This window comes from Ursus maritimus (genome assembly GCF_017311325.1).
Source record: "Ursus maritimus isolate PB19 chromosome X unlocalized genomic scaffold, ASM1731132v1 scaffold_X1, whole genome shotgun sequence".
In the NCBI taxonomy this organism is placed as follows: Eukaryota; Metazoa; Chordata; class Mammalia; order Carnivora; family Ursidae; genus Ursus; species Ursus maritimus.
Window position 1 is genome coordinate 46,754,835 of NW_024423319.1, and position 22,218 is coordinate 46,777,052.

General features: G+C 39.7%; 1 pseudogene; it reads left to right on the plus strand.

Moving 5' to 3' along the window:
- Positions 1 to 2,558: 2,558 nt before the first annotated feature.
- Positions 2,559 to 3,225, plus strand: LOC103673007 (annotated as a pseudogene).
- The last annotated feature ends 18,993 nt before the right edge of the window (positions 3,226 to 22,218 follow it).

Here is a 22,218-nt window from a genome sequence, read left to right on the forward strand (position 1 = left end):
TGAGCTCTGGAAATTCTCCGCCTTACAGCTCCCCAGCTGTTGTTTTTTGCCCATCCTCACTGGAATTTCATGTTATGCATGCACAACTCAGTATGTATCAAAGACTAAAGGGAATCCCTATGCCAATTTCTATAGTTCTTTCTTTGTATAGCTCTCTCTTCTCTAGTACTCTGCTCCACTAATTATAGCTGCCTCATCCTCCATGAATTCTGACCTCTGACTTCAAATCAGCAAGCTCGCTGTGTTCTGCTTGGACTTTCCATCCTTATGCTGTTGTCCAGAAATTGCTTCTAGGCAGCAAGCTGAGACAATCATAGAGATTACCTCATTTGTTTCTCTTTCAAAAATCACAGCCTGTTGTCTATTGTCTGAAAACAATTATCTCCTATATTTTGTTGAGTTTTCTAGTTATTTATGGTAGGAGGGCAAGTCCAGTGACAGTTACTCCATCATGAATATAAGTGGAAGTTCTATTCATAAAAATATAATAATTGAAGTAAAAAAATATGACTGATGAAATAATAAAGGATAAATTTAGCTAAAGAACAAATTAGTGAATTAAAGATAAAATGAAGAACTTTCCTAGAAGGTAGTAGGAAAGGATAAAGAGATAGAAAGTATAAAAGAAAAGCTATAGGATGTGGAAGATGAAAGTAAAATCCCAATATCAAATAAAAGGAGTCCAAGAAATAGACAAAATCAAAAATAGGAAGAAGTAGCTACTTTAAGAATAATGGAGATAAATGTTTTGAAATTGAAAAATAATGAAAGACTTCATGTAGTAAAGAATCATAGAGTGTCAAATACGAGCAAAAAGGAAAACCTAAACTAGCTACTCTATAGTGAACATTGACAGCATCAAAGAGAAAATTCTGAGTGTCCTGAAAGAACAAAAAGTGAATGTACAAAGGATCAAGAATCAGGTTGATCTCAGACTTTTCAATAGCAGCATTAGTTGTAAGAAGAAAATGAAGTATCATTGGGGATATTAATAGGTGAGCTTCACAGAGAAAAAGCCTGGGTGGGAGGGGAAACCAGAGGAAGAACTGAATTAATTGGTAATTGATTAAAAGCTTCCACAGCTATCATTTAATGGTACAAAAGTTCTTGTGCATATCTTCCAGGACAGAAAATTAGGTATGATTTTCCCCACTGGATGACCTTTCTCCTCTGGAGTTAAAAAGAATAATTTCATCTTGCATTGTATTACATTTTATACATTTAAAATTACTTTAATATTTACTACCACATTTGAATTTTTTTGGAACAGAAAGCTCAAATGTTACTGTGTTCAAGTAGCATTGTTTGCTTTACTGTATAGACCAGAAAGCTGAAACTCATTCAAGTCATGCCATGGATTGCTCACAGAACCAAACCTAAACCCCTACATCTCTAACTCCCACATTTCTGCTGTTTCTTCAGCGTAGTAAAGGAGCATGAAAGCTCAGGTGAGCTGAATGGATTGTGAACTGATTTGTCAAATGGACCTTGCTTGGAAAGGCCTTTTGCCAAGGAGTGGGCATTCTCAAATGAAAAGGTAATTGTACTATCCATGAGAAGGCTGTATTTGGCTTATGTACCATGATTGTCCTCAGCTCTGAGATATGATCCAATAATGAAAAAACATCTCTTTTCTCACTTGGAGTTCTTGTTAGTCATTTATGTGGATAAGGTTTTATTGGGATAATTATTGTAAATGTGGCACACATGAAGAGTGGTTCCAATTGCATTTTTAGAGCATAAATGTATGATAATGAATTTCATGGCAACTCATACAAATCTCCTTGTCTTGAAAGCTACCAGCAGGAGAGACATTATTGTCTGTCAGAGAAATGACAGAGAGGAAGAAACTCTTCTTCTAATTTTTCCTTCCTAAATATGAAGTGTCTCTTTCCCATGGAGCTCATAAAGGCCTTTCATGTTGCCAGCTATACCTAAGCATTCTTTTTACCAACTATTCTAAGGTTCTAAAAGTCCCAGTGAAGGAACAAAAAGAGCATAATAATTCTCAGAAGCTGACCAAACAGTACAATCTCAACACCTTCTAATTAGGAGGGGAATGGAATCATGAATTCAGCAGTGTGTCAGTCCTACAGCTAGTCTCCTCTTTGGTAGGGTGATGAGCTTCAGAGAACCTGCTCTGTCAATGTAGAATGTGGTCTCCTGCTTTGTAACTATGCTTTCATTTGTGTCTCCATTTGAAAGATGTGAGAATCTGGAAACCCCTGTCTCCACTAGGCACACATACACATACATACACATACACATACACATACATACACATACACACACACTCTCTCTAACAGAACCTTCATGCTACGAAAGCACAGCCCTTGCATAGGCCATTGAAAATTAAAACAGAAGTGAGGATGGATGGGGTCTGAACTGTATGTTAGGAAATTTCAGAGTCCTATGTATCAAAATTGTAAACAAAACAAATACAAAACCTGATCTAATAGTGAAGTCTAAAATGGGAGTTCCAGAGTGCCCTTCCAAAAATTAGAAGGACTCAACTCGCCCCTAGAAGAAGAGCTCCCAGAAGAACCTTACTCAGAAGAATGCCCTCACATAACTCCACCCAATCTCATTCAGAGAATAAATGCTCTAGAGCATCCCAGAAGATGACAAGGAAGACGGTGGTAACTGACCGTGAGATGGCACAGAACCCAAAGGGCATGTCAGTTTCTTGGCTCAATGTAGCATTGTCAACTACCAGCACATGGAGATGTGCTTTATGGAGAGTACATTCTCTTCCCCCCACCCCATTATAGACTAGTGGACCAGACGGAGTGGCATCTGGAAGCAGTACATGATGAATGCTACACCCCTTAAGATCGCGCAGAGCCAGATCTTAAAGATAGTCACAGGGAAGACAGTGTGGGGGCATGCCACCAACAACTTCAAAGCCCTTCAGTACTTCCACCCCAAGTCCCTCACCCACAACACCTCCCAAATCCCTCTCCTCCCCAACCTGAAGGCAGACTGCTTGAAGAATGCCACCATGTCTCTGAAGCATTTCACCAAGAAGCTTCTGAACTGGGACATGCAGATTGGGAAAACTGGACATTCCTCTGTGGAAGATGCTCAGGCCACCATGGAGCTGCACAAGTTGGTTGAAGTGGAGTGGGAATAGCACCTGGACCACAATCCCCCAAAGACTAGCAGCAGTGGGGATGCTGGTGATGTGGGGAGGCAGCATTGCACCCAGGAGAAACAGGGCTGTGGACCAGTGGACAGCTCTACCAACGCCACCTCTTTGCAAGCTTGAGGTGTGAGGGAGAGAAAGGTTCCACCCTAGACTTAATATCCACTGAAATTTCACCTCAGGTGTTGTTTTCTGTGTCTGATTAAGTATCCCATGGAAGGTGTAAGCCTCTATGTCAGACTCAGCCCTATACTGTTTACCTCTTAAATGCTGCTAAACACAGATCCCAGGGTGCTTTGCTCCAGTCAGGCCTTTTGACTTTCAAGGGGAAGGGCATACTGGGAAATGCAGTTTCTCAAACTGCCTTATCCCTAGGGTGGCCCCATGTCTCATTTTAAGCCTTTTGTTCTCAAGTAATTAGCAGCACCCTTTCACTCTCAAAAGTACCCTGGTTTGTTGATCACACTCTGTATCACAGACTCTGCTTTTGGCTCAGAGTCTCCACCTAGTCTGTTTTGGGATATCACCTATTCTTCCCACCTTGACTTACAGAAGAACCACCCCTGGTAAGGTTCAGTTCTCCTTCAGGTTACAAGGCAGTAGAGGTAAGAGAGCATGACTTGGAAATCAACTTGTCTGATTAAGGAAAGCAGTCTCTTTCCTAAAGTAATAGAGGATTTATGTAATTTACATCCTACTTGGTAGGTTAAAAAAGAATTTAAAGTGTTTTCATGGTTTTTGGTCTAAACCAAACCTCTAAAAACTCAAATTATTCCCTTGATAAATTTTTATAATGGAAAATAAAATAAAATAAAACTCCAATGTAAAAGGTAATTAAATTGGGCCAAAGAAAATGAGCCAAATGCACAGGTGAGTCTGAAAATCTTTTAGGACTAGCTAATTTATATGTTAATACCCTTTGCAATTTTAAGATTTGAATTTTATTCTGCTTTACACTTGAAGCAGTGTTTTTTATTTCAATCAGGACCCTTTGGGTATATAATTTATTACTGGATTTAGAAGAAAATGTAAAACTCTTGCAGAGTCTGGCTAGCACCAGCTGAATTTTGTATCTTTCTTTTTAGACCCCAGAGTTGCTTACTTGAGTTATAGGCTAGATTGCCTTTGGTAAGATAGTGTAGTCGGCAAAGTTAGTTTTTGGACCCCTCCTCCAGCTTCCTTACTGTCTCTCCAACTTTCTCTTTATTGGCCTTCCTCCTTCCCTCCTTTCCCCCATCCTTTCCTTTTGCATCTGGTACTGTCTGTTCTCTTGCTTCCTTCCCTTTAAAATCTGCTCTGAGGAGTCACTCTAATATCAATCATTTATGACTTAGTAGGGATTTAAATCAACTTTCTTCCCTTTCATACAGAGCATCCCTCTAAGCTTATCTCCAGTTATGGAATTAAAGACTTTGTCTCTTATTAAAGAGATTTCCCCATCCAGCTTGTGGGGAAGGTAGATTTTTGGCTACCAGACCTTAGGCATTTCGGAAACTGATAGAGGGTTGTACCACTCCAAATACTTAACAGTGGCTAGCACACCTAGTAACAGTTTTAGGAGAATTTGCTAATTGGGTAAGTGGTTATCTTTGGCTGTTAGGCCTTTTCTTTGGCTTTTCAATGTGTCCAGATTGATACTGTGGGGCTTGGGCACACTGTGGATCCTGATATTACATTGGAGTTTGATAATGAAGAAGGTTGCAATATTTGGGAAGATTGAATCTTGAAGGATAATTCAATGAGCAGTCACAGGACAGAATCAGAAAGTTAAACAGACATATATGAATCTTCCAGAATTGAAAACTGTCGAAATTGCTGGAAGATTAGATCATATTAGTCATTTGCTGTAAACCTGCTCCAGCTGTACCTTCAAAGAACAGTTTATTTCCTGACTGTCAGTCAACTGTGGCCTGATTAGAGGGAGCAGGATCTGAGGAGGTCAGAGTCTGGGCTCTGGAGTCATTTTTGATGAGATTTTCTTTTGCCTAAAACACAGCAGGAAAAGCAAATGCAAGGTGGAGAAGAGATTTACATGTTTTTTCTTTATTGCTCACATGAAGCTTATATTTCCATTTAAAATCTTTTCACGGAAAGCTCTTGGAAAAATTGACCCCTGAAGCAAGCATTATTTAGAGTTTGGGACGTGGCTTTCTGGCAAGGTGTAGGTTTGAATGTGATTAGCAGACAAGCCCTGTGCTGGGCCTCTTCGCTTCTGCTGGCTGGCGTTCATCCATGCACCACCCAGCCTTCTCTGTTTCTGCTACTGCTAGAAATGTCCCTGCTACCATTCATTCTCCAGTAAATTCCCAAACTTCCTTAATTGTCATCTCAGAGTGGCCCACCTTCTATGCATACAAATCAATCATTGTAATTTTCCTTGAGAAATCCTGGGAGGAGGAAATGGTGGTTGAACTGGATGAGAATATTTCTGCTCTAATCACCAAGCCTATCTTATTGATATAAAGACAATTTCTACCAGCTTTGGGGGAGGAAATGAGAAGGGAAAAAAAGGGTACTTTGCTCTCCCCTTGGCAGAGGTAATTGCCTTAACTGCTACACAACTTTTCATTCTCAACCTCTTACACTCCCATTCCTAAGAAACCCCTGAGTTGCTCTCCTTTTTGGCCTCATATTGTTTTTCAATAGGTTAAGGTTAAAACTGTTAATAAGCTAGGGCTTTTGCTCTAGAGCTGTCAAGCTAGCCTTTTTCAAGTCTGTAAAATTTGTTTAGCAATTGAAAGAGATATGAAATCTCATATATTCATGTAAGTAGCTCTTCCTTTCATGTTTTTGCCTAGCTATAACTGGAGATACTTTTAAACTACAAGCTTTTCATTATGTAGAAAATATAATTATTGAGGAGAAGGGCAAGATGCTTCTAGTGACCTGTCTAAGGAATTCATTTAACTAATGACAGTTTCTCTCAAATGAGAGCAAGAATTGTACTGATAATGAACAATATGAGGGCAGGACAATAAAATCAGGAAAAATTTAGGGATAACATCATTGCCTTAATAAGTAGTTTTCTGCTGTGAAAGCTTGTAAGCACTTTATTTAAGGTTTATTTGGAAAAATAAAAACCATTGCTTTCTAGGCTCAGTAAAGCAAAATGATAACGGTGAACAATCTTAAAGATCTTTCAGTAAGAAAAAGGCTTGCTGGAATGTCTAAGAATTTTGCAGCACCATTTGAAATAAAATTTCATTTACTATGGTTCAAAATCTCATTCTAGTGAGCTTCAAAGAAGTATCCAAGTGACTAATACAACTTTCTTTAACCAGCACCCTTAATTAACCAAACCTTTTTCTAAATTATATTTTTGCAGAAAATACACCTTGTATCAAAAGATAACCATGTTCTAGTCTATTAAAAATAGCATTTCTAGTACATTGCGGGTTCACTATGGGTTAAACACAATCTCTTAAGTCTTTTACAGCTACATTGCTAGTCTGGGCTGATGCCATTGATGGTTGGAAAGATGACTCTGAGACCGAGCAATATCTTCAATCTTCAAATATTAAATTTTGTTCACTAATGTAACTTACTATACTCTACTCACTAAGGCAGGAAATTGGACTCATAGGATTTCCAGCCATAAATTTTGAAAAATAATAAGGTTGCAGGTTAACCCCCAGGTACCCAGACAAAAAACAGCCACAGTATTCTATTCTCAGAACCAGTGAAAAAAGAACTGGGCATGATGATGTGTTATTGCATTGAAAGTAGCCAAAAATGATTGCCCATGGTTTGGAAATGGTTTTCTTTTATAGCAAATTTGTGGTACTAGAAACTGATCTAGAGTGTTTGTTGTTACTCACTATTTGCAGCCACCCAGACCAGTGGGTGATCTTAACATGGTAAGTGCTTTAAGATATTTTTGTCTGAATAGAAGAATGAGCTATATGTTTTTACATACATATCATATACGTATCCTATATGTTTTTAAGATATTAAACCTATTTTTGTTGCCAATTGTTCCTGATACTTTATTTCCTTTTTGTTTTGTACTCCTACTCCTTGAATCAATTGAACTTATTGCTTCAGGGGAAGACAGCTATGACCTGGAACAAATGTATCATTGCTCATCCCTGAGTTTCAGACTGCAATTTTTCAGTGCATTGTGAAATAATAGTTTCAAAAGCCAGGATTTGATGAGGGTAAAGATTCCCTTTACATACCAAGAGAAAAACGTGGTGGTGTGACAATAGTAGTTCTCCATCAGCAATTGTGTAGAGAGGATGGGAGATACTAACATAAGGGAAGTTTCTGCCACTCAGGAAACCAAAACCATTTTGGTGCTTGGAGGAGCTTGGAGATATATTTGGGAAGGGATGTACTTACTCTTAAGAAGCTGATCCCACGCTCTGGGCCACAGAATGGGCTGGTATTGCTTTTCCTGTGCATAAGTATTGGAGGAGATTGTATGGCGCCCTGTGTCAATACAAAGTAGCCATAGTTGAGTAGAAATGGCACCATGGCATGATAAAGCAAAGAGGTCTGGAGATAGTGTACCTGAAGTGCTGTAAAACAGATTTTAAGTTCTCCTGTGCCCTGGTGGGACATACAAGAGTAAAGAAAGTATAGGTGGCTCAGAAGCCTGGAGTTAGAAGAAGTGGATGCTGAGTGCAGGAATCTTACCATCAGAGTAATGGCAATGTTCATGGTCATTAGCAGTAGCTCCCAACGTGATCCTTCAAAAGCCAGGTGGCCAAGAGACACTATGCAGCAAGACACACAATGATCAGGTATCGTTAGAGGCAAACTCAGCAGAAGTCAGAAAGGAACCAGAGGCCAACATGCAATACACAGGTTCCTTCTCCAGTGCAATGAGGTTATATAAGCTTTCCTCTGCACCCCAATACCATCTTGAGGAAGGAGAAGAGAAGATATTTTGAGAAAATAGAGGAAGCCCTAATAGGAAGTTTGAACTTTAAATTGATTGAATATTAACCTGACAGATACTGGGAGAATTAGGACTCTAAAGCAAGATGAAGTCAGATCGTAGAATATTAGGTTGATTTTTTTTTGTCTGAGTCATTGTGTAAATTTGTACTTCCTCTAACACATGCATTCTCTAATTCTTTATTGACTAAGGCAAGACTCACCTGCCTTTCCAATTCAGCACTAAGCCTTACCTTCTATTTATTTTCCGAGTCTTCTTTATATTTATTTTTTCCAGCTCTATTGAGGTATAACTGGCAAATAAAAAATATATATACATTTAAGGTGTGCAATGTAATGATTTAATATATGCATACATTGTTAAAATATTACCACAAACTAATTAACACATCCATCACCTCACATAATTACTTTTTCATGTGAAAACACTTAAGATCTACTTTCTTAGTAAATTTCAGGTGTATAATACCATATTATTAACCATGCTGTGTATATACACTCATCATGCTATATATTAGATATCTAGAACTTACTAATCTTATAACTGAAATTTTTACCCTTTAACCAAGATCTCCCATTTACCACATTCCCCTTAGTCCTTGGCAACCACCATTCTTCTGTATGCTTCTGTGAGATCAAAAGTCTTCCTTTTTATATAGTTACTCTGGGGAAAGTATGAAGGGGAATGAAATGACAAGAAGTTCTTTATTAAAATGCAGATTCCTCTGGAAGTAGTTACACCTTAAAATTGTACCAATTAATACTAAATTATTAGTTAACAAAATTGTTGTCCATTAACACCTCAGGAGAGGTTTGGGGGGATAATAAAGATTAGGCAGTTTAGGACTGTGGTTAAGAAGGAATTAAGAAGTGGGGTGCTTGTGTGGCTCAGTCGATTAAGCATACGCCTTTGCTCAGGTCCTGATCCCATACGCCTTTGCTCAGGTCCTGATCCCACGGTCCTGGGATCTAGCCCACCTAGCTCCCTGCTCAGTGGGGAGTCTGCTTCTCCCTCTGCCTCTCCCTCTACTCATGCTCTCTTCTGCACTTTCTCTCTCAAGTAAACAAAATCTTTTAAAAAAGAAAGAATTAAGAAGAAGGTATAGTTTTCTTTATGTATCTAAGGTTGCTTGGATAGTATTTATCACTTGGTACTTGATACACAGGAGAGGACTTGTTATCAAGGCAATACTATGAGTTAGTTAAGAGCACAGGCTTTGGAGTGAGACAAGCCTGGGTTCAAATACTAGCTGTGTCATATTGAACAAGTGACCTAACCCATTTTAGCTGCAGTTTTCTCATCTGTAAAATGGGGGAAATATTATGTATGGCAAAGTTTTGTTGCAAGGAATAAGTGCAATTTGAAAACTTCCAAGAATAATATCTGAAATGCAATAGTTGTTCCAGAAGTGTTTGTTCCCTATCCTTTGTCAAACTGTGTTGGACATCTTCCCTTTGCCTCTCTATCCTTTTCTATCTTACTCTACTTTCTGGAAGACTGACTTGTAAAGATTCTATCACTGGATTTCCTTGTTCTCTGGCTTCCTGGTGGGTTAGAGAAATGGAGGGCACTAGTAGGAGATCAGAAGGAGGAACGTGAAATTGGGGTATTTATTCCTTTAGCTTCCATCCTGCAGGATGTCATGGGCTGATTAGGTTCCTCAAGGAAGGTCACAACTCCAGTCAGGAAGCCCTCTCCATGGAAACCTTTCTCTTTCCTTCTGTTGCTCTTTCAGGCCTGAGGTGATAACCCCCCTCTAATCTCTCCCAATACTTTGTTATCTCTTTCTGTGGCTTACCACACCTTTGTAAATAGTCCCTTTTTTAAACTCTTCTCAAGTTATTTAGTTTGAACATGGCTGCTTGTTTCTTGCTGAGACCCTGATTGGTACATTCTCTTGCCATTTCTAAAGGTCTATGACAAATAGAAGGAAGACACATGCACTCAGTCTGTCTATGAAGGCCTGAATTAGCTGCCCCAGTCCTTTCTTTGAGATGCTGAGCTCCGATGAGGGGGCAGTTTGGTCTAGTGAAAAGAACACAAAGCAAAGGGTCAGAAGACTTAGAGCTTTGCTCTGGTTCTGGTGTTAACTCTCTGAGCTTGGGCAAGTGATATGGCTCCTCTGTAGGTCTCAATTCTTCTGTAAAACGAAGAGAATGAATCAGATGACTTCTATGGTAACTTCTGGTGCTTACTCCACAGCGACTGAAGATTTACCTGATAGAGCTGTAGTAGACATTCTTTTTTTTTAAGATTTTTTTTATTTATTAGAGAGAGAGAGCAAGCACAAGTGGGGGGAGGGGTAGTGGCAGGCTCCCCACTGAGCAGGAAGCCCAACAGGGGTTGATCCTAGGATCCTGGAAAGGACACTGACGCATCTCCCAATCTTCCTTAAGAAAGAAAAGAAGAAAAACAAATAAACAAAACAAAACTAAAATTAAAAAAAAAACAAAATAAGGAGAAGAAGAAGGAGGGGGTAGGAGGGGAGAAAGGAGAAAGAACAAACTTTTACAAATGGTAAGTGAAGCTTTTAAGCTTTCTAATCAATCTCCTTGCCCTCAGATTGGCAGATTAGGACTCTTGACATCTGAATGATTTATTATGACTTAAAGTCCATACTTACAGCACTTCAGCTTGATTTCTTCACAACAGGAGGCAGTGGAAGGAGACAGACAATAGGCAGGAAACAAGACCAGTCACTGCAGAAATGGGAACTTAAATGGTGATTCTTCTATGCGGTCTTGGCAGACATCAGAATTTTTTGTTGTTGCTATAGTTGTTTGGTTTGGACAGTTTGTGATAGCAGGGAGAGTAGAGAGGGAGCGGAATATTTACACACACCTAGACAAAAAGAACAATCAGGGCATGTGGAGAGGCATATAATAGCAAGGAGTGGTTTGGAGAAAGCAGTGAGACTGTGCATTGAGGTCTATTATGTTCTAGCCCACTGTGTTGTGGGCTTTATATATGTTATAGCACTAAATCACCACAATAGCTATGTAGGGTAGAGAGTATGATAATTTTAAAGAAGAGGAAACAGGCTCAGAGAGGCTAAGAAACTTGCCCAAGTTCACTCAGGTTTATTAGTAAAGGGAAAAACCAGCAGCATTTGAACCTAGGTTTAGCTGGTTTCAAAGTCTATACTTTTCAGAAACTGCTAAAAAATAATATCATGAATTATATCTCGTGATTTCAGGGCATACAGATAGTTTAAAACAATTCATTCATGCACTCATTCAATAAATATTTATTGTGTATCTACTATGTTCTAAGCAATGTTCTATATACTGGGATACAGTGGTGAACAAGTTAGATGAAATCCCTGCTCTTACCTCCTAGGAACCTACCTCCTAGTGAGGGAGACAGATAATTAACAAGTGTGCAAGTGGCAAAATATAATTTTCTGGTAGCCATGAGTGTTTTGAAGAAAATAAAAAAGCGAGAAACTGATTGGGAGGTGGTCATAGGTGGTTTCTCTGAGAAAGTGACATTGAAGCTGACTCTAGAATGACTCAGGAACTTGCCTGCAAAGACTAGATAAAAAGGAAATTTCAGACAGAGGTACAGCAAGGAATAGAAGGGGAGCCAGTTTAACTGGAGAGGGAGAGAAAGAGAGAAGGTGATATAGATAACTGCAGATCATAATGAAGAGTTTGGCTTTTATTCTAAGAATAAAATGGTGAGCCACTAGGATCCTCAACTACTTTCTCCACCCAGGTCTTAATGGAAGGATTTCCTGAGAATAAACTTGATGATTTAGGATTCCAAATGTAAATCTTAGCTACCTCTCAGAGAGAATTAATCAATATCCTTCATGACAAAAACACTTATTAAATACCAATTTGTACATGCCACAAGGTTCCAGTTCAGTAGTTGCCACCTCTTGTGTGTGTGTGTGTGTGTGTGTGTGTGTGTGTGTGTGTGTAGAGTGTGGAGGTAAGTGTGGTATGCGTGACTATAAGATCTGGAAGGTCAAGGAGGTGGGTGGGAATACCCACAGACCTCAGCAGTCCTCAGCGCATTTCCTCTCCAGCTTAAGGAACCATAACCACTTTTCCCTGGTGCTTGTGGGTATTTCTTGGTCTACCTGCCTGAGTCCCTCCTGAATGAAATGCAGTTTCCAATGAAAATGAAATGAAGATGTTTGCATGGCTTTGAATCTTGCATTGGCAATTCCAGTGAATGCACAGGATGTATTTACATGATGCTGGAAGCGTTTACATGGTCCTCGAATTACATAGCTTGTGGAGAGGAGATTGTTTATTCAAACGAAGATTGAGAGGGCTGATTTGATTTCTTAATTCAACCCAAGACTATGTGATGGTAGGATATGTAAATGATTTGCTCAGTGATGGAAGATTTCATCTTTCTATTAAAAAAAATAAAAGGAAATAAGGAGGTTGTACCTAGACACAGTGAAAGGGCTTCTGCTATGGTAATTATTGATTGAGGTGCTGGTTACATGAATGTGTTCAATTTGTGAAAATTCAGTGAGCTGTACACTTATGATTTGTGGTCTTTTATGTATATGTTATACCTCAATAAAATTCTACAAAATGTAAACTAAATGAAATGTAACTCTGAAGGCATTTTCAATATAATAAATCCAGAATAATTAATAAGCACTGGAGTAGGAGTTTAGAGACTTAGATTCAGTATAAGCTCTTCTTCTAACTCACATGAATGAGTAATAATAATGAGGAGGTTTGAGGTAGCCCAATAAATGACATCTTTTTTCTTCCTCCAGTTCTGAAGTGATAGAGACAAAGAAGTAAAGCAGGTAGAGATCAAAGAGCTTTCTATGGAAGAGCTAGAGATAGTGATTTAGATAGGTTTACCAAGTGGGCTTCTTAATTCTGAACTTCAGAATTAGGCAGAGATACCCGCCTAGAACCAAGAAATTCTAGAAAACTGTAGGTCTTACCCAGAAAGGAGATTTTATGGCAGCAAATAGAACAGAGCTCATTCCCTCTAAAAGCAGATAGATCTCTACTGGCTACACATGGCCTGTTTCTGCTCCCAAATCTACCAATCAGAATTCCCTCCTCCTGAGAAGGAAAAAATGAGAGGCTGAAGAGAGGTCAACAGTGTTACACTAATTGGTATTTTGCCACTTGGGAACATGAAGCCAAAAGAAAGCATATCCCCAGCCTTCCTTAACTAGCAACAAAAACAACTTCTGCCATGATGATGATAGTAAGTGCCATTTATTGAGCACTTACTATGGTGAGGCACAAGGCAAAGTATTTACCCATGTGCATTTTTACATGTATTATCTAATTGCACTCTCATAGTAATAGGTATCATTATCACCTCCATTTTATATATGGAGTAACCTACATGAGGTCATATAGCTAGGAAATGGTAGAGCCCGGATTCAAACATAGACTCCAAAAGCCATACCCTTAGACATAGCATTAGCAGAAGGAAAGGAAGAGACTAGCATTGGGCAGCCACATTTTAAGTCAGTACCACTTACTAGTTGTGTATTCTTGGGTAAGTAACTAAATTACTCATAGTTTTCACATCAGTAAAGTGAAGATGTTCTTTCCCTTCTCTGGGACTCAATGTCCTTACCTGTGAAATGTATAGAATTAGATTAGCACAGTAGTTCTCAAAGTGTGATTTCTGGACTAGGATTATCAACTTCATTAGGAAACTTGTTCAAAATGATGATTGTGCTGAATCTGAAACTCTAGTATGGAGGCCAGAAATTTGTGTTTCAGTGAGTCTTCCAGGTGATTCTGATACACGCCAGAATTTAAGATCTGCTGATCTAGATGATCTCAAAATTTTCTTCTAGTTCTGCCATTCTGACCTCTAGCATCAATGTTACTTGTTACCTTTTCATCTTGTTAGGTGTCCACCCACTAGAGGAGACACTGCTTTACCCTCAAGAAGCTCCCACTGTCAGACTGGTATTGGTCGTGTTGGGGAAGGGGCATAGAGATGCCTTGAGGAATGCCCTTTTCGATTGGGCAAACATGCTATTTTAGTGTCTTGGGAAGGACTGGAGGTAGGGCTTTAGTTAGGTCTGCCTCTTTACCTCAGACTGTGCTAGTGGCAGGTGAGGGGATAGAGATTAAAGCCAAGCCCTTAGCCTGAAGTGGGAGTTGGTATGGGCTGCAGCAGCTGCCAGGGGTGGCTGGGCTAGAGATATGGCCCGAGTTTCAGACTCCTACAGAATTAGACTGTGGGACACGGTTAGGAGACCATGTTTTTAGCATTTCTCCTAACTTTCCTGGCCTTCTTTCTGCCTTTGCTCTCCAGCCTCCCCCCCAGACACTAGGTGGCCTAGGCAATCTGACCTAGGGCATTCTGACCTCTTATATCAGTGAGGCAGGATTTGTCAGAACAGGGCCAAGGCCTCAGAAGAAACAGCAGGTAATTTGGAATAGTTAAAGGTCACCTTTTCACTAAAAACATGCCTTTGTATTATATGGCAGTGGATAAAGTCCTCATTAACACCTCAACACAGCTAAGGGATAATATTTGGTAATTATGTGAAAAGGCTTTGACAAGCTATAGAAATAGAGGGCATTATTATTATGAAGAGTACTGAATTGGACTCTTGGGCAAACCATAGGTTTCCAATAAAGCCAATATAGGGGTTTAGAAATGTCTACATAGTGTGCTTCGAGGGGTGTCATTTAACATCTTAGCACAGATTTATTTGTCAGATAAGTAGCTGTTACCTTGGCAATTCAAGCAATGCCCTGACAGCATGGGACATGGGATAGGAAAATTTTGCCTGGATGCTGAGGGTGAGGGCAGGACTCCTGGGGGGAATTTCAGGGATTAAGTGATATACCATGCACAAAGTACCTGGCATGGAAAAAGTACTTAATAAAATAAATTAAGGTAGGAATGTTTGGAAAAGTTGGGAGCATGGGGTGCTGGCTAGGGAGTACAGTTTAGGGGAAGGCAGGGACACTGAGCAAGTGGTGTCCTGGGGAATGTTGGAAAGGAAGGGAAATGAGAAAAGGGTACAAAGTGGTGGAGGAAACAAGTCAATTTTGCTGACTTGTTGAGGACTGTAAGGGCTATTCAAAAGCCCTTGGAATCCTCAGGCTGAAAGGCCTAGGAAGGCAATTAAAAAAGGACGAGTTTGTTTTGCAGTTGAGAGGGTTATTTTAAATCTTTTGAATTTTACTCTAAGCCACCTTTGAAATGTCTATGCCACACAGGTCAGTAACCTGTTGGCATGAGAAATTACTTTCTTTTCTCTGGAACCTCCTGACAGAGTAATAATATATTACAGCAAAATCAAGAGGATTAACATGAATCATGTGGCTTCCTTTTTAAAAAGTTGTGCTTAGCTGTATTAATGAAATAACATTCAGGCCAATGCTTCCCTCAGGTTGAACAAAACACTGGTTGAAACCGGATCAGGGCTCTGTCACTATGTAACTTTGGTAACTCACGTGCCCATTTCAGGTGTACCTTCCTTCCCTAAAGAGCAAATGTCTTCTAAGATCCTGTTTTGGATTTTCAAGTCTTTGGTTCTCAGTAAGCTTGCATGCTTCTTCCTTCCTATGGCTCACAGCTCCTCCAGCTGCTTTCAGAAGGTGAGGGAATGCTATAAAGTTTGCATACAGACAGTAATCATGAATGCATAAAAAGCAAGGCAGGCCCCAAACACCAGTTATCATCATCATCAAAACCTGCCACATCCCAGAGAAATAGAGCAAGGACTCCAGGAAGAAATTATGTCCTGATTCTAGATACCAAAATGTCACATTGTGTTCGCCAATTCCTGAAGACGTTGTCAAGCAAGAGGCATCATGAGACATTAAAAATTCTCTTTGTGAGCTTAGACTGCCAAACATCAGACTTGCCTCTCTTCAGTTACAAACTGGGCCGCAGGCTGGTCCCTTCCTTTTTCCCTTCAACTCTCTGATGTGGGCTGAGGCCACGGGCGGGGATCCTTGGCCCACTGACAGTCTTTCATCTGGCCCATTTACAGGACTCTTCCAGAAATGTCTCTACAAACGTTACAACCACAACACAGTGGCTTGTTCTCAGCAGGCTACCTGCGTGGCAAATGCGATTTAAAGGATCTCTTCAAATGACTGCTAGGACTTTGTCTGGGAAACTGCATAAAGCTGCCTTAATTGGGAGTACATACTTTGAAGAGTTTTAAATTCACTTTATATTTGTTCTGCTTCTATCTTTCTTCATCTTTTCTCCATCAGCCCCAACTCTCTTAACTCAGTAGTAGTTCCCTCCCTTGGGACCCTGGTTTCCTCTCTGGCTCTCTCCCTGTCCTCCTCAGCCACCTTCCTAGCTTCGAGGCACTTGGACAGAGACCAATGTGTATGGGATATACTTCTTTATGTCCTGCCTTTTTTCTATGCCCACCAGCCCGTCCAGAGCTCCCAAAACTTCTGCCTTTCTCTTTAGTCACATTTTATGTATCTTTGGGATTCTGGGAGCATCACTGGAACCACAGGATTTATGTGAAAGCCATTTTAGCTTAAAGAAAGAAGAGTTCACGGTGTCAAGTTTCTGAATAAATTGTGATTGGGCTGATAAGCCTGAAATAGGTTGGCAGGAAAAGGGCCTTTGAATGTGTTTTCTTCTACCTGGAGTGCCTTTCCCAGCCTTCTAAACCTAGCTGCCCACTATATCTAGTATTTCTGCAAAGCTCAGCTCAGACATCACATTTTCTGGGAAGCTTTCAGTGAACACTTCTTTACTGGTCTTATCCCCCTCTTATACGCCTCTAACAACAGCTAACATTTATTAAGTAGTTGTTATGTGCCAGGCATTTGCACGTATTAACTCATTTAGTCCTCATAATCATTCTTTCAGATAGGTACTCTATTATTATTCCCATTTTACTAATAAAGAAACTGAGGCATTGGTTTAAGGCACAGGTTAAACAACTTCTCAAAAATAACAAAGTTAGGAAGTGGCAGAACTGGAATTCAAACCCAGGTATCTGGGCTCCAAAGCCTATACTTTACTGTCTCTCTCTTCCCTAGTATATCTAATGTAACATTTATTGTCACTAGTGTAACTATCTGGTTAGTTGTCCGTATCCACAACTAGATTGAAAATTCTGTGCAAGGCAGGGGTGGTGTTTTATTCATTTATTTATCCCCAGATACACAGTGTTTGGTGCAAAATAGATGTTCAGTAACTTTTGAATGAATGAATGAGTAAACAAATAAATTTTGCTCAAATGAAAACACAAAGCTTTTGGAATTGGAAAACTTGGATTTGTACCCTGGCTCTGCTTAGTTGTGTGATCCTGGTAAATTTATACAATTTTTTTGAGTCTTAGTTTCTTCTTTTGTGCAGTAAGAGTAAAAGATATTTCAAAGTCTTATCCTGACCATTAAATGAAATTATGTTTTTAAAACACCTAGAACAGTAAAGGTGCTCAGTACATGATTTCATTCATTCATTCATTGATCCATTCATTCATTCACTCAGCAAACTATTGTTGCACAACTGATATGTGGCAGGCACTACAATATTTGTTGGGTATACACAGTGAACAAAACAGTTCTCACCTTGTGTAGTTATATTCTAATGTGAAAAGAGAAAGAAATAAATGAATAAACAAGTTAAAAATAAGTATGTAACATTTATACAGTAAACAAATAGAGTAATTGGAGGGCTGTTTGATATAGAAAGGATAGTCCAAGAAAGGCATCTGAGGACTGCTGCTGATGTTGAGGCTTGAAGGATGAGGAGGACCTAGCCCTGTGAAGAGCCAGGGACGGCCATTCCAGGACAAAGGAAAAGTCAATATAAGTGCCTTGAGTTTAAAAAGAGACGAAATTGTTCAAAGAAGAGAAAGGTGGGCAAGATGGTTGGCATCTAGAGAATGAGGAGCAGAGGGGTAGAAAACGAAGTTGGACAGAAAGGCACAGACAGATCATTAAAGGTCTTGCAGTCCCTGTTGAGGATTTTGGATTAATCTAAATGCAATGGGAAGCTTATAACTAGGTTGTAAGTGAGGGAGTGGCTTAGTGTGATTTATATTTTTAACAGCCCACTTTGGCGGTTGTGTGGTGTGTGGATTAGCAGCCTATTGAAGTAGTCTAGGTTAAAAGTTCCAGTACTGAAACTAGGATGGTAGCAGTGGAAATGGAGAGGAATGGTCATATTTGAGATATCTTCTAGAGGTAGGACCATTATAACTGGCTAATGGATTGGATATTGGGGACAATGAAAATGGAGGAATTGAGGATGATTCCTAGCTTTGGATTTGAACAACTGGGTGGATGGTGAAATAGGAATGTCTGGGAAAGGAGCACATTTGGGAGGAAGAACAAGAGTTATGTTTAGGACACATTATGAACTGAATGTTTGTATCCCCTCAAATTCATATGTTGAAGCACTAACCCTCAATATGATGGTATTTGGAGGTAGGGTTTTTGGGAGGTGATTAAGTTTAGCTGAAGTCATGAGGGGTGGGGCCTAAGAAGAGAAAGAGAGACCAGAGCTCCCTTTTGTGCTCTTTTTCTCTGCCACGTGAGAACACAGTGAGGAGGCAGCCATCTGCAGGCTAGAAAGAAGACCTTTGCCAGGAGCAGAATCTGCAGGCATCTTGATCTTAGATTTCTCAATTTGTGGATTTCTCCAGAACTGTGAGAAATAAATGTTGTTTAAACCATCAGTCTATAGTATTTTGTTATAGCAGTCTGAGCTAAGACACATGTTAAATTTGAAATGCCTATTAGATAGCAGAGGAAATGTCAAATACACAGATTTATGAGTTTGGATGTCATAGGAGAGGTCAGAGTTGGGAGATATGAATTTAAGAGTCATTTGCCTATGGATAGTATTTAAGATTATAAGAGTGGATGAGATTACAGAAGTAAGAGTATAGATAGAGAAGAGAATAATAATAATAATAATAATAATAATAATAATGGTGATGATAACAAACATGCATATAGTGTTGATTATATTTTAGATACTATTCAAACTGTTTTATATAAATTAACTTATTTGATCTTTAAAACAATACCATGAAATAGGTTCTATTATTATTCCTACTTTACAGATGAAGATGGATTAGGCAATTGCACAATTTCACACTAAGTAATAGCATATAGGATTCAAAACCAGGAAGCTTAGCTTCCAAGTCCATTGTCGTAACTACTATGCTATTATTGCCTCTCAAGAGAAAAGAACCAGAATTCAGCCCTAGGGCTCCGTCACATTTAGACGGTAGGGAGAGGAATGCCCAGTGAAAGAGACTGATGAGGAATAACTAGAAAAGTGTGGTGTCATGGAACAGAAGAGAAAGAAGATTATCAATAAGGATTAAGTGTTAAAGCATGTTGAATATTTTTGAGCACTTCAGAAGAGAATAAAGAGGTTTCCACTGGATCTATCAATATGGAGGTCACTAGTGCCTGAAAAAAGCAGTTCCTTTTTTATTTTATTTTCCATTTTCTGAAAGATTCCCCTCTTCAGTTACTACCTTCTTTTGTCAACCTTGATGATACCCTTTAATATTATTAGTGACATCTTTAGCCATGAATTTCATCTGCCACTAGGTATGTTCAATCAGAACTCTTCATTTACTATGGGATAATTCTAAGTAGTGTTTTATATTCAGACTTTTATCCCACTGTCTTATTTTGGTGTGAAATGGTCTATTTTCCTTGATTTTTTTGTTTTATTTCTTCTGGAGATATTATCCTATGTCATCAAAAGAATTACATAAGAGGCTCTCTCCTTAGTCCAATTGCTCCCACTTGCTCAGCTGGTTCACTCAGACTAGAAAAAGGGACAAGATTCCTGGCTGTTTCTGAATGGCAAACTCAAGAGCTGTGTCACTGTGTACAGCACTCCCTCCCTACGGTTCCTATACTTGAGTAATCAAGGGACAGTATCTGAAGGCTAAATCTCCCTCCAGCAAGGATAATGATTCCTGTTAGGCAGTTTAGAGTAAGGACAGGTCACATGACCAGTCCCTCTAATTAGCCTCCTGGCAAGCTCTAGTCTAGATTTCTTATTTAGGGCACAATGGTACTTACATGGGGTATGATTCATTTCTGCCAGTGCTGAACACATCTGAATACATCAAAAGGAAACATTTCCAGATGGAGTCCTCTTGAACACTGCTGCCTGGGGAGGGTGAGCAATGCCACACCTCAGCCTCAACAGGACAAAGCACTCGGAGAGGGAGCTTCCCCTTACTCTCTGATGAGAAAAAGCAGTGCCCTAAATAGGATGTCATAAACCCGTGATTTCTCCCTCAAGCACAGGAAAGCAGATGGCAGGAGCACAGCAGGGGATTGACAAATGCTTATCACTACTTTGCACTAACTTTCTCAAAACATGTCAACATTGGCCTTCTCTGGAGATCTCAGTCAAGGCATTGCTTTATAAAGAGAGAATTCATGAAGCTGAGTTCCTCAGTGAGCAAGTGCCCCACTTCCATTTGCCATTCCACACAGATTTGGAGCTCTTAGGGGCCAACAAGTCAAGGCCCCTAGCTTTCCCTCACAAAAGTATCTTCTTCCTGTAGAAATGATTCATACTAAGTAGTTACCTCAATGCATTGAGGTATTTAATTTTCTTTGTACTTTGTTTAATTTTCTTTGTACTTCTTTGATCCTTCAGAATCATGGAAACCCCAGAGCATAGATAGACAAAGGGTTATCATTGGTGTTAAAGACACCAGAGAAAAAGAATGAATTATAGGAAAGCCTGTGATCCTAGAATAGTAGAATTGACCTGCAGACTGGTGGGAAGGTCAAGAGGATGGGAAAGGAGAGATTGTAAAGGCAACTTGAAAAAGGGAAATTGAAATGATGAGAGGAGATGTAGGACAAAAATACCTTCTAGGAATAGAGATGAGGCAAAAGGAAAATAGCCTGTGAGATGATGAAGGCCCACATGATTAAGAACAAGTAAGACACTCTCTGCCACCATGCCTCCTATGGATCTAGAGATGGACAAGGAGAGATCCTGTGTAATTTTATTCCACCCACAACTAAAAGCAAAGGAGTGCATGAAGGGAACAGAAAGGAAGGCGGAGGAGCCTTGCCATTAGATCAGAAATAGAAACATCTGAAACTTTCCACTGGAAAAACTTGGCAGGATCAGACCCTCATGGGACCTTAAAGGAATCTCAGTTTAACTCTTATTGGCCTGCATAGTGCAAGGGTGTGGTTTGCTTGGAAGAGCTTGCAGTCCCGGGAGAGAAACGTGACCATGAAAAGTTTCCTATGTGGGAGTTGAGGATGGAATATTCCTCTTTTTGTAAACTACTTCAGACTGGCTGGAAACTTGTGATCACAGTGAAACCTGTCTCGAGGTCTGCTCTTCACCTCTACCAAGTCCCACCCTGTCAATGATGACTTTACCTTCTTTTGAGTTTCCAGGGAGAATATCTTTTTAATGCCAAGCAATCAATTTTTATGGGTATCTGCCTGGAATTTAAGTTTAGAGTTAGATTCTTTACAATAAAGACAGTTTATTGGCCAAAGTTAGGCCCAACTCATAACCAGCAGATTAGCCAATGTAACAGTTTCAGACTGATAAATACAAGGAGTAATCGACCATGATTTTCCAGAACTCCATCAGTGGGTCTGAGCCTCACCCAAAAGGAAGCAGGAGATGAAATATTGCTGGAAAATTTTGTCTGGGACCCGGAGGCTTTGTGCTTGCAAAATTAGTTCAAGCCTCAAAATTTGCCCTAGACAGAAAAGTAGAAATCCAAGGAGCAGGATTTCGGGGGCCACATTCCTAAAAACATATCACTTCTCCCACCTACTGGCAGATGAGTAAAACTATTTCAGAAGGTGACAGAGCCTTTCATTCCCTAATCCTGTTTTGACTATCCCAATCTTCCGAACAGAGGCCATGGCCACAGTTACACAGAAGTGTTAGATCCTTTTTGAGAGCAGATTTTCTTAGCAGAAAGGATAGAGTCCAAGGGTATTGCCTGCTTGAAAGTGGGAGTGGTGGGCACTGGAAAGGTGAGAAAGGAAAGATTGGAAATGTGGAAGCCAAATTACTGACTTTACAGTTTTGCTAAAGATGACTAGCCCTTTTCAAGTAGGAATTTTAGGAAAATTCACCCCAAGGCGATGGCAATATTCTTCAAGAAGCTATTGCTCTCAGTTATTTGACATGTCAGCACTGTGCCTTTGGGAAGTACTAGAAGGACCTCAGATATTTTGCATGCAGGTTA